Genomic DNA, 13,118 nt, shown 5'->3' with positions numbered 1-13,118 from the left:
CAGAATGTCCAAACACAAGTTGAAAAGGCGAGTAGCCTAAAGAGTCCTGGACACAGTCCCTCGCGGCGAAAATAATCCAAGGAACAGACTCATCCCATTGGGTGTTACTATTAGCGAACGTTCTTAGCATGGTTTTGAGGGTTTGGTGGAACCGCTCAAGTACGCCTTGAGACTGAGGGTGGTAGGCTGAGCTGGTGATGTGGGTAACGCCTAGCTTGGCTAGTGCTTCCTGAAAATGGTGACTGGTGAAGTTGCTGCCTTGATCTGTTTGCACGATTCTAGGTAATCCAAAGGTAGTGAAGAACCGGGTCATGGCTCGGACTACAGTCTTTGCCTTAATGTTCCGTAAGGGAATCGCCTCGGGAAAACGGGTACTTGAACACATAAAGGTAAGTAGGTACTCGTTGCCCGCCTTGGTTTTAGGCAAGGGACCTACACAGTCCATGACGATTTTAGAAAAAGGTTCTTCTAATACAGGAATCGGACTCAAAGGGGCCTTAGGAATTGTCTGGTTTGGCTTTCCGGCCAACTGACAGTTCGTGCAACTTCTACAGTAACGCGACACATCTTTTCTCATTTTGGGCCAAAAGAACAGTTCTTTGATCTTCGTCGTCGTTTTAGAGACTCCTGGGTGCGCTGACATTGGATGGTCATGTGCCAGCTTAAGTATTTCGTGCCGATAAGGTGGAGGGACCCACAGCTGGTTTTTACCCAACCATGGTTCGGCTGGTGAGGCATTCACTGGTATAGCGCGACGAAAGAAGAGGCCGTTCTCGGAGAAATATTCTCCATCGTCAGATGATAGAGATTTTTCGACCGTTGCTTTGAGTTCCGCGTCGACTTGTTGAGCTTTAATGATGTCTTCCTGAGATATCCTCAGGGGTAAGCCCAGGCTTGTGTTCTCTGGAAGCATAGACTCCAGTTTGAGAGTCGAATTTCTTGACGATGACGGCGGGTGTGGTTCAGACGTTGTGTCAGCCAATTGTTTGGTCTGGCTTCTTGTCACCGCACATGCAGGATACAGTTCATTATCATTATCTGGAACTGTTGACAAAGGGTCTGAAACCGTACAGGGGTATACTTTGCTTCCCGCAAGGTCATTCCCTAGAAGTAGGTGTACTCCTGGGACAGGAATACTATCTATCACACCTAAAATGACCTCACCTTCGACGAGATGATGTTTCAGGGCGAACTTGTGTAGAGGGACGACAGTAGATTTTGTCCCCACTCCCTGGATAATGGAAATCCTTCCGGTGTTCGTCTCTGGTGTAATGTCCATTGAACTTTTCAAAAGGAGTGATTGTGACGCTCCGGTGTCTCTTAGGACGGTGATATTCCGCTGAGACAACGGATCACCTGGTTTGCTAATGATGGCTTCAGCAATAAAATATGAAAAGTCAACTTTTCTCGATCCCTCGAGATCGGTAGACTCGGAAGAAACTGGATGGTGGCGAGAACAGTCAAAATGTGACTGCACATAATGTGTGGAGACTTGACTACCTTCTTGCGGACACTTAGGGTTAGAGTCCTTTTGAATTCTAGAGTTCATAGTTGAACTGGCTGCTTGAGGGGATAGAGCATAGTGCGCGGAAGTACGCACCACCTCTCTGTTATTCTGAAGACGTTTGTAACAGTCCTTGACATGGTGACCAGGCCTTTTGCAGAACTGGCATGCTGCTCGACGATTGAGAGTTGATCTTGGGTTCTCTCTGGACTTTAATGTCTTCAAATGTTGGCCAACAGGATGATTGCTGCCAAAAAGGGGAAGCACGGGGTTGAGGCGGTTTCCTGACACTGGTGGTTTCTTATGCACCAACATATAGGTGTCAGCCGACTCAGCAGCCTTCTGGATGTCAGTTATCTTGTTATCCAGAATGTGTAGTCGTATCTCTTCAGGCAGGGACGATAGGAATTCTTCCCTTAGGATAAGTGACCTGAGTTTCTCAAACTCAGAAACTTCCTCAGAGTGTAGCCACCTTGAGAATATTTTCTCCTTTTCAAAGAGAAATTCCACATATGATTGTGTGGGTAACTTGCGGAGTGTTCGGAATTTTGTCCGATAGGCCTCGGGCGTCAGTGCGTAGGCCTTTAAAATGGCAGTCTTGACCAAACTATAGTTATTTTGAACGTCGTGAGAGAGTGCCTGGTATGTTTTTGCAGCTTTCCCAGTAAGGACAGAGCTCAATAAAGCAGTAATGGAAGTTTTGGGCCATTCACATGTCTTCGCTAAACTCTCAAACGAGTTAAAGAAAACGACCAAATCTGTTTCATCAAATTTAGGCACTAATTTCCCAAATTTGGCAATCACTTGCCCTACCGACAACTTTTTTGGATCTACCAGAGAAGTGACATCACTAACTTGACCAAATTCTGATTCCAACCTCCTCCTATCTAAAGCAATTTTAACCTCTAACTCCTGTTCTTTTAATGCCTTCTCTAAAGCAACTTTCTCCTCACGAAGTAATACACCAGCCAACAAACTTTCATCAAATACCCCTTCATTAATGAAATGAACAACAATTTTATCTCTCAACACCTCTGACTTCTGCGTAACAGAATAATCCAATTTCAATTCCTTAACAACACTAACCAAAACTTTTCTACTCAACTTTTCTACATCTTCAACAGTAGGATTAGCCAAAAAAGACTCCATAACACTAACTTGAAAATCACAACAAGCCTAGATCCTTTAAATTAATACACAGCGTTGGGCCGTGTACTTGACCTCTAAATGTAGGACGTGACACGTCTGCTTATTTGACCTAGATACTCTAGCCTGAGCGCGCGTCGTAAGAACACTGCGCTACTGGATATAAAAACAACTAAATCCAACTAACCTTAGTATTCAACTGATATAACCAACAACTGGAACGACAGATTAAATCCCGGACGGGCCCCCACTTTGTAACGTTAACCTATCTATCAGCCAAATAGAAGGATAACGTCCCCGGATTCTTTTTTCGGGGTCATATGCAAATGCCTTACGGCCTAAGTGGATGAACACTTAACACAACGACCACTAGGGCTCGAATTTAATGTCTAGGGAAGCTAGTGATACTATTGTAATTAACACTCATCCAATCTACATACGACCTTTTAATCAGCGAACTCAGAAGTGGCAGAACACAAGGTTGAACTAAATAAAATATTTAATGTATAAAATATCAAAAACCCAACTTACAAAATGCAGGAAAAAACACTATCACAGATTTCTACACTGTCTTAAGAACAGCTACAGGCCACACAACACTGCTGTAGTTTCTAGAATTACTTAGCGACAAGTAATATTAAACTAGAAGACTAAATCAACTGAAGAAAGCTAGGCACACACAGGTCTTAAGTACTCTCACGTTCAAACGGTCAGAGTCTATAGCCGGACAATGTGGACGGCTGCCTGACCAAGGTAAAACTGCCTCGTAGACTGCCAGGTCAAGATAAACTGCCTCGTGTTGCGAGTGTGCGGGGCAATTAAAGACTTCTGTGACAGGGGAGGTTATCCTCAACTCATGTCGCCATTGGTTGGGATAATCATCTGATCAGAATCATTCAATCAGATTTTAATGGAAATTTTCTATGTCTCAAACACCTTAATAGTCAATGGAAAAACCCCAGGTGTTACACAATCATTCCATATAAGGAATTATACAATGTCAAAATAAAAATGACTCGACCTAAGTAGGTCACAGGACACTATTTCTGAAGGGTTTCGCCATGAGCGACGCATGTATTCTCGTCGATAGTAGAATAACCACTGCGGACATGGCTGCGAAAACAGCTGTGCTGAACCCGCTCGGCAAAATTGCGATCCATCCCGAGCATGGTCGGTGCACTTTCAATAAGTTTCTCATTTCGCAGTGCCAACAATGTTCTTATTCGGCATGCGGGCGCTGACCATTGTAACAACAGAGGTGCTATTTGTGGCTTTCCAATCATTTCATTAGGAGTATGACAGGGGATAGCGCGAACGCAGTCCCCCCTACGAAAAAATTACGCACCCGAGTCACCCACATTTGGGGTGATCGCAGGGGTCAACCCACACGAAGTGCAATGTGCAGGCCTCGCCCTGGGAGGACCGCCTTGCTGATCATGGTGCCTCCTGTGCCAGGTAAGTATGAGTGATCAAGGGGCCGACTCACCACTTCAAAAGGACAATGAAAGAAAGCTAATGCGTTTCTGTGCATGCATATTGCAGCATTATAGTGTGGCTTGACATGTTACACTTCAAATTATCAGCAGCGGTTTAAAAAGATTCTTTTCAGCGGAAATACCAGAAACTAATACGTCTCTTTCAAGGAGCGATGGCGGGCAGTTAGGGGACTAAAAGATAGCCTACCGTACTCCGACTTGCTTCCCTTACCCCATCGTTTTTCAACTGGATTACTTCCCATTATTACGGGCTGCAACAGTGCGGAAGTCTCCGTTTCTTTCTTACAGTCCTGTTTAACATGAATGGCTTCCCTTTAGCGTAAGCTGACCGCCCATCGCATTCCCACCCCGTAAAGTTTGGATTTTTATTTTCAAAAGGTCTCAACAAAACAAAAAAAAAGAATATGCACACAAGAAAAGTCATGCTATTTTTAAAAAGCAAAAGGCACCGAAACTGGCCAATGGAGTCACTCGCCTCGGGCTGGCGATGTGTGGCGACCCGGAGGGGTGGGGGACAGGTTAAGATATGTGACGGAGCATACATTATGTATTTTCAATGTTCAAAAGAAAAAACAAACTGCTGCTAAGCTTTTGAATGAAGAACGAAATTCAACTCGCTTCAGGAAGAGACAACACATTTATATAAGGACACTATTTCTGAAGGGTTTCGCCATGAGCGACGCATGTATTCTCGTCGATAGTAGAATAACCACTGCGGACATGGCTGCGAAAACAGCTGTGCTGAACCCGCTCGGCAAAATTGCGATCCATCCCGAGCATGGTCGGTGCACTTTCAATAAGTTTCTCATTTCGCAGTGCCAACAATGTTCTTATTCGGCATGCGGGCGCTGACCATTGTAACAACAGAGGTGCTATTTGTGGCTTTCCAATCATTTCATTAGGAGTATGACAGGGGATAGCGCGAACGCAGTCCCCCCTACGAAAAAATTACGCACCCGAGTCACCCACATTTGGGGTGATCGCAGGGGTCAACCCACACGAAGTGCAGTGTGCAGGCCTCGCCCTGGGAGGACCGCCTTGCTGATCATGGTGCCTCCTGTGCCAGGTAAGTATGAGTGATCAAGGGGCCGACTCACCACTTCAAAAGGACAATGAAAGAAAGCTAATGCGTTTCTGTGCATGCATATTGCAGCATTATAGTGTGGCTTGACATGTTACACTTCAAATTATCAGCAGCGGTTTAAAAAGATTCTTTTCAGCGGAAATACCAGAAACTAATACGTCTCTTTCAAGGAGCGATGGCGGGCAGTTAGGGGACTAAAAGATAGCCTACCGTACTCCGACTTGCTTCCCTTACCCCATCGTTTTTCAACTGGATTACTTCCCATTATTACGGGCTGCAACAGTGCGGAAGTCTCCGTTTCTTTCTTACAGTCCTGTTTAACATGAATGGCTTCCCTTTAGCGTAAGCTGACCGCCCATCGCATTCCCACCCCGTAAAGTTTGGATTTTTATTTTCAAAAGGTCTAAACAAAACAAAAAAAAAGAATATGCACACAAGAAAAGTCATGCTATTTTTAAAAAGCAAATCACGGCACCGAAACTGGCCAATGGAGTCACTCGCCTCGGGCTGGCGATGTGTGGCGACCCGGAGGGGTGGGGGACAGGTTAAGATATGTGACGGAGCATACATTATGTATTTTCAATGTTCAAAACAAAAAACAAACTGCTGCTAAGCTTTTGAATGAAGAACGAAATTCAACTCGCTTCAGGAAGAGACAACGCATTTATATAAGGACACTATTTCTGAAGGGTTTCGCCATGAGCGACGCATGTATTCTCGTCGATAGTAGAATAACCACTGCGGACATGGCTGCGAAAACAGCTGTGCTGAACCCGCTCGGCAAAATTGCGATCCATCCCGAGCATGGTCGGTGCACTTTCAATAAGTTTCTCATTTCGCAGTGCCAACAATGTTCTTATTCGGCATGCGGGCGCTGACCATTGTAACAACAGAGGTGCTATTTGTGGCTTTCCAATCATTTCATTAGGAGTATGACAGGGGATAGCGCGAACGCAGTCCCCCCTACGAAAAAATTACGCACCCGAGTCACCCACATTTGGGGTGATCGCAGGGGTCAACCCACACGAAGTGCAATGTGCAGGCCTCGCCCTGGGAGGACCGCCTTGCTGATCATGGTGCCTCCTGTGCCAGGTAAGTATGAGTGATCAAGGGGCCGACTCACCACTTCAAAAGGACAATGAAAGAAAGCTAATGCGTTTCTGTGCATGCATATTGCAGCATTATAGTGTGGCTTGACATGTTACACTTCAAATTATCAGCAGCGGTTTAAAAAGATTCTTTTCAGCGGAAATACCAGAAACTAATACGTCTCTTTCAAGGAGCGATGGCGGGCAGTTAGGGGACTAAAAGATAGCCTACCGTACTCCGACTTGCTTCCCTTACCCCATCGTTTTTCAACTGGATTACTTCCCATTATTACGGGCTGCAACAGTGCGGAAGTCTCCGTTTCTTTCTTACAGTCCTGTTTAACATGAATGGCTTCCCTTTAGCGTAAGCTGACCGCCCATCGCATTCCCACCCCGTAAAGTTTGGATTTTTATTTTCAAAAGGTCTAAACAAAACAAAAAAAAGAATATGCACACAAGAAAAGTCATGCTATTTTTAAAAAGCAAATCACGGCACCGAAACTGGCCAATGGAGTCACTCGCCTCGGGCTGGCGATGTGTGGCGACCCGGAGGGGTGGGGGACAGGTTAAGATATGTGACGGAGCATACATTATGTATTTTCAATGTTCAAAACAAAAAACAAACTGCTGCTAAGCTTTTGAATGAAGAACGAAATTCAACTCGCTTCAGGAAGAGACAACACATTTATATAAGGACACTATTTCTGAAGGGTTTCGCCATGAGCGACGCATGTATTCTCGTCGATAGTAGAATAACCACTGCGGACATGGCTGCGAAAACAGCTGTGCTGAACCCGCTCGGCAAAATTGCGATCCATCCCGAGCATGGTCGGTGCACTTTCAATAAGTTTCTCATTTCGCAGTGCCAACAATGTTCTTATTCGGCATGCGGGCGCTGACCATTGTAACAACAGAGGTGCTATTTGTGGCTTTCCAATCATTTCATTAGGAGTATGACAGGGGATAGCGCGAACGCAGTCCCCCCTACGAAAAAATTACGCACCCGAGTCACCCACATTTGGGGTGATCGCAGGGGTCAACCCACATGAAGTGCAATGTGCAGGCCTCGCCCTGGGAGGACCGCCTTGCTGATCATGGTGCCTCCTGTGCCAGGTAAGTATGAGTGATCAAGGGGCCGACTCACCACTTCAAAAGGACAATGAAAGAAAGCTAATGCGTTTCTGTGCATGCATATTGCAGCATTATAGTGTGGCTTGACATGTTACACTTCAAATTATCAGCAGCGGTTTAAAAAGATTCTTTTCAGCGGAAATACCAGAAACTAATACGTCTCTTTCAAGGAGCGATGGCGGGCAGTTAGGGGACTAAAAGATAGCCTACCGTACTCCGACTTGCTTCCCTTACCCCATCGTTTTTCAACTGGATTACTTCCCATTATTACGGGCTGCAACAGTGCGGAAGTCTCCGTTTCTTTCTTACAGTCCTGTTTAACATGAATGGCTTCCCTTTAGCGTAAGCTGACCGCCCATCGCATTCCCACCCCGTAAAGTTTGGATTTTTATTTTCAAAAGGTCTAAACAAAACAAAAAAAAGAATATGCATACAAGAAAAGTCATGCTATTTTTAAAAAGCAAATCACGGCACCGAAACTGGCCAATGGAGTCACTCGCCTCGGGCTGGCGATGTGTGGCGACCCGGAGGGGTGGGGGACAGGTTAAGATATGTGACGGAGCATACATTATGTATTTTCAATGTTCAAAACAAAAAACAAACTGCTGCTAAGCTTTTGAATGAAGAACGAAATTCAACTCGCTTCAGGAAGAGACAACACATTTATATAAGGACACTATTTCTGAAGGGTTTCGCCATGAGCGACGCATGTATTCTCGTCGATAGTAGAATAACCACTGCGGACATGGCTGCGAAAACAGCTGTGCTGAACCCGCTCGGCAAAATTGCGATCCATCCCGAGCATGGTCGGTGCACTTTCAATAAGTTTCTCATTTCGCAGTGCCAACAATGTTCTTATTCGGCATGCGGGCGCTGACCATTGTAACAACAGAGGTGCTATTTGTGGCTTTCCAATCATTTCATTAGGAGTATGACAGGGGATAGCGCGAACGCAGTCCCCCCTACGAAAAAATTACGCACCCGAGTCACCCACATTTGGGGTGATCGCAGGGGTCAACCCACACGAAGTGCAATGTGCAGGCCTCGCCCTGGGAGGACCGCCTTGCTGATCATGGTGCCTCCTGTGCCAGGTAAGTATGAGTGATCAAGGGGCCGACTCACCACTTCAAAAGGACAATGAAAGAAAGCTAATGCGTTTCTGTGCATGCATATTGCAGCATTATAGTGTGGCTTGACATGTTACACTTCAAATTATCAGCAGCGGTTTAAAAAGATTCTTTTCAGCGGAAATACCAGAAACTAATACGTCTCTTTCAAGGAGCGATGGCGGGCAGTTAGGGGACTAAAAGATAGCCTACCGTACTCCGACTTGCTTCCCTTACCCCATCGTTTTTCAACTGGATTACTTCCCATTATTACGGGCTGCAACAGTGCGGAAGTCTCCGTTTCTTTCTTACAGTCCTGTTTAACATGAATGGCTTCCCTTTAGCGTAAGCTGACCGCCCATCGCATTCCCACCCCGTAAAGTTTGGATTTTTATTTTCAAAAGGTCTAAACAAAACAAAAAAAAAGAATATGCACACAAGAAAAGTCATGCTATTTTTAAAAAGCAAATCACGGCACCGAAACTGGCCAATGGAGTCACTCGCCTCGGGCTGGCGATGTGTGGCGACCCGGAGGGGTGGGGGACAGGTTAAGATATGTGACGGAGCATACATTATGTATTTTCAATGTTCAAAACAAAAAACAAACTGCTGCTAAGCTTTTGAATGAAGAACGAAATTCAACTCGCTTCAGGAAGAGACAACACATTTATATAAGGACACTATTTCTGAAGGGTTTCGCCATGAGCGACGCATGTATTCTCGTCGATAGTAGAATAACCACTGCGGACATGGCTGCGAAAACAGCTGTGCTGAACCCGCTCGGCAAAATTGCGATCCATCCCGAGCATGGTCGGTGCACTTTCAATAAGTTTCTCATTTCGCAGTGCCAACAATGTTCTTATTCGGCATGCGGGCGCTGACCATTGTAACAACAGAGGTGCTATTTGTGGCTTTCCAATCATTTCATTAGGAGTATGACAGGGGATAGCGCGAACGCAGTCCCCCCTACGAAAAAATTACGCACCCGAGTCACCCACATTTGGGGTGATCGCAGGGGTCAACCCACACGAAGTGCAATGTGCAGGCCTCGCCCTGGGAGGACCGCCTTGCTGATCATGGTGCCTCCTGTGCCAGGTAAGTATGAGTGATCAAGGGGCCGACTCACCACTTCAAAAGGACAATGAAAGAAAGCTAATGCGTTTCTGTGCATGCATATTGCAGCATTATAGTGTGGCTTGACATGTTACACTTCAAATTATCAGCAGCGGTTTAAAAAGATTCTTTTCAGCGGAAATACCAGAAACTAATACGTCTCTTTCAAGGAGCGATGGCGGGCAGTTAGGGGACTAAAAGATAGCCTACCGTACTCCGACTTGCTTCCCTTACCCCATCGTTTTTCAACTGGATTACTTCCCATTATTACGGGCTGCAACAGTGCGGAAGTCTCCGTTTCTTTCTTACAGTCCTGTTTAACATGAATGGCTTCCCTTTAGCGTAAGCTGACCGCCCATCGCATTCCCACCCCGTAAAGTTTGGATTTTTATTTTCAAAAGGTCTAAACAAAACAAAAAAAAGAATATGCACACAAGAAAAGTCATGCTATTTTTAAAAAGCAAATCACGGCACCGAAACTGGCCAATGGAGTCACTCGCCTCGGGCTGGCGATGTGTGGCGACCCGGAGGGGTGGGGGACAGGTTAAGATATGTGACGGAGCATACATTATGTATTTTCAATGTTCAAAACAAAAAACAAACTGCTGCTAAGCTTTTGAATGAAGAACGAAATTCAACTCGCTTCAGGAAGAGACAACACATTTATATAAGGACACTATTTCTGAAGGGTTTCGCCATGAGCGACGCATGTATTCTCGTCGATAGTAGAATAACCACTGCGGACATGGCTGCGAAAACAGCTGTGCTGAACCCGCTCGGCAAAATTGCGATCCATCCCGAGCATGGTCGGTGCACTTTCAATAAGTTTCTCATTTCGCAGTGCCAACAATGTTCTTATTCGGCATGCGGGCGCTGACCATTGTAACAACAGAGGTGCTATTTGTGGCTTTCCAATCATTTCATTAGGAGTATGACAGGGGATAGCGCGAACGCAGTCCCCCCTACGAAAAAATTACGCACCCGAGTCACCCACATTTGGGGTGATCGCAGGGGTCAACCCACATGAAGTGCAATGTGCAGGCCTCGCCCTGGGAGGACCGCCTTGCTGATCATGGTGCCTCCTGTGCCAGGTAAGTATGAGTGATCAAGGGGCCGACTCACCACTTCAAAAGGACAATGAAAGAAAGCTAATGCGTTTCTGTGCATGCATATTGCAGCATTATAGTGTGGCTTGACATGTTACACTTCAAATTATCAGCAGCGGTTTAAAAAGATTCTTTTCAGCGGAAATACCAGAAACTAATACGTCTCTTTCAAGGAGCGATGGCGGGCAGTTAGGGGACTAAAAGATAGCCTACCGTACTCCGACTTGCTTCCCTTACCCCATCGTTTTTCAACTGGATTACTTCCCATTATTACGGGCTGCAACAGTGCGGAAGTCTCCGTTTCTTTCTTACAGTCCTGTTTAACATGAATGGCTTCCCTTTAGCGTAAGCTGACCGCCCATCGCATTCCCACCCCGTAAAGTTTGGATTTTTATTTTCAAAAGGTCTAAACAAAACAAAAAAAAGAATATGCACACAAGAAAAGTCATGCTATTTTTAAAAAGCAAATCACGGCACCGAAACTGGCCAATGGAGTCACTCGCCTCGGGCTGGCGATGTGTGGCGACCCGGAGGGGTGGGGGACAGGTTAAGATATGTGACGGAGCATACATTATGTATTTTCAATGTTCAAAAGAAAAAACAAACTGCTGCTAAGCTTTTGAATGAAGAACGAAATTCAACTCGCTTCAGGAAGAGACAACACATTTATATAAGGACACTATTTCTGAAGGGTTTCGCCATGAGCGACGCATGTATTCTCGTCGATAGTAGAATAACCACTGCGGACATGGCTGCGAAAACAGCTGTGCTGAACCCGCTCGGCAAAATTGCGATCCATCCCGAGCATGGTCGGTGCACTTTCAATAAGTTTCTCATTTCGCAGTGCCAACAATGTTCTTATTCGGCATGCGGGCGCTGACCATTGTAACAACAGAGGTGCTATTTGTGGCTTTCCAATCATTTCATTAGGAGTATGACAGGGGATAGCGCGAACGCAGTCCCCCCTACGAAAAAATTACGCACCCGAGTCACCCACATTTGGGGTGATCGCAGGGGTCAACCCACACGAAGTGCAATGTGCAGGCCTCGCCCTGGGAGGACCGCCTTGCTGATCATGGTGCCTCCTGTGCCAGGTAAGTATGAGTGATCAAGGGGCCGACTCACCACTTCAAAAGGACAATGAAAGAAAGCTAATGCGTTTCTGTGCATGCATATTGCAGCATTATAGTGTGGCTTGACATGTTACACTTCAAATTATCAGCAGCGGTTTAAAAAGATTCTTTTCAGCGGAAATACCAGAAACTAATACGTCTCTTTCAAGGAGCGATGGCGGGCAGTTAGGGGACTAAAAGATAGCCTACCGTACTCCGACTTGCTTCCCTTACCCCATCGTTTTTCAACTGGATTACTTCCCATTATTACGGGCTGCAACAGTGCGGAAGTCTCCGTTTCTTTCTTACAGTCCTGTTTAACATGAATGGCTTCCCTTTAGCGTAAGCTGACCGCCCATCGCATTCCCACCCCGTAAAGTTTGGATTTTTATTTTCAAAAGGTCTAAACAAAACAAAAAAAAGAATATGCACACAAGAAAAGTCATGCTATTTTTAAAAAGCAAATCACGGCACCGAAACTGGCCAATGGAGTCACTCGCCTCGGGCTGGCGATGTGTGGCGACCCGGAGGGGTGGGGGACAGGTTAAGATATGTGACGGAGCATACATTATGTATTTTCAATGTTCAAAACAAAAAACAAACTGCTGCTAAGCTTTTGAATGAAGAACGAAATTCAACTCGCTTCAGGAAGAGACAACACATTTATATAAGGACACTATTTCTGAAGGGTTTCGCCATGAGCGACGCATGTATTCTCGTCGATAGTAGAATAACCACTGCGGACATGGCTGCGAAAACAGCTGTGCTGAACCCGCTCGGCAAAATTGCGATCCATCCCGAGCATGGTCGGTGCACTTTCAATAAGTTTCTCATTTCGCAGTGCCAACAATGTTCTTATTCGGCATGCGGGCGCTGACCATTGTAACAACAGAGGTGCTATTTGTGGCTTTCCAATCATTTCATTAGGAGTATGACAGGGGATAGCGCGAACGCAGTCCCCCCTACGAAAAAATTACGCACCCGAGTCACCCACATTTGGGGTGATCGCAGGGGTCAACCCACACGAAGTGCAATGTGCAGGCCTCGCCCTGGGAGGACCGCCTTGCTGATCATGGTGCCTCCTGTGCCAGGTAAGTATGAGTGATCAAGGGGCCGACTCACCACTTCAAAAGGACAATGAAAGAAAGCTAATGCGTTTCTGTGCATGCATATTGCAGCATTATAGTGTGGCTTGACATGTTACACTTCAAATTATCAGCAGCGGTTTAAAA

The 13,118-nt window shown here is 45.8% G+C and overlaps 1 protein-coding gene and 9 non-coding genes across 12 annotated transcripts in view; all 10 read right to left on the bottom strand.

The window, feature by feature from the left end:
* The window catches only part of LOC131946629 (leucine-rich repeat and coiled-coil domain-containing protein 1), a 250,854-nt gene that overhangs the window by 194,778 nt on the left and 42,958 nt on the right, over positions 1-13,118 (bottom strand). The window lies entirely within an intron of this gene.
* On the bottom strand, positions 3,950-4,113 carry LOC131946650 (U1 spliceosomal RNA). Its single transcript, XR_009387741.1, has one exon. It is a non-coding gene; the product is annotated as a U1 spliceosomal RNA (small nuclear RNA).
* Positions 5,057-5,220, bottom strand: LOC131946673 (U1 spliceosomal RNA). Its single transcript, XR_009387763.1, has one exon. It is a non-coding gene; the product is annotated as a U1 spliceosomal RNA (small nuclear RNA).
* Positions 6,167-6,330, bottom strand: LOC131946649 (U1 spliceosomal RNA). Its single transcript, XR_009387740.1, has one exon. It is a non-coding gene; the product is annotated as a U1 spliceosomal RNA (small nuclear RNA).
* LOC131946675 (U1 spliceosomal RNA) lies at positions 7,276-7,439 on the bottom strand. Its single transcript, XR_009387765.1, has one exon. It is a non-coding gene; the product is annotated as a U1 spliceosomal RNA (small nuclear RNA).
* LOC131946648 (U1 spliceosomal RNA) lies at positions 8,385-8,548 on the bottom strand. The gene has a single exon (XR_009387739.1). It is a non-coding gene; the product is annotated as a U1 spliceosomal RNA (small nuclear RNA).
* LOC131946647 (U1 spliceosomal RNA) lies at positions 9,495-9,658 on the bottom strand. The gene has a single exon (XR_009387738.1). It is a non-coding gene; the product is annotated as a U1 spliceosomal RNA (small nuclear RNA).
* LOC131946674 (U1 spliceosomal RNA) lies at positions 10,604-10,767 on the bottom strand. Its single transcript, XR_009387764.1, has one exon. It is a non-coding gene; the product is annotated as a U1 spliceosomal RNA (small nuclear RNA).
* Positions 11,713-11,876, bottom strand: LOC131946646 (U1 spliceosomal RNA). The gene has a single exon (XR_009387737.1). It is a non-coding gene; the product is annotated as a U1 spliceosomal RNA (small nuclear RNA).
* On the bottom strand, positions 12,822-12,985 carry LOC131946645 (U1 spliceosomal RNA). Its single transcript, XR_009387736.1, has one exon. It is a non-coding gene; the product is annotated as a U1 spliceosomal RNA (small nuclear RNA).

Source organism: Physella acuta, unplaced genomic scaffold (assembly GCF_028476545.2).
Source record: "Physella acuta isolate Inbredline_101_S28 unplaced genomic scaffold, ASM2847654v3 ptg000566l, whole genome shotgun sequence".
Classification (NCBI taxonomy): domain Eukaryota; kingdom Metazoa; phylum Mollusca; class Gastropoda; family Physidae; genus Physella; species Physella acuta.
The sequence above is the reverse complement of the archived record's forward strand: the minus strand, read 5'-3'. Positions and strand labels throughout refer to the sequence as shown.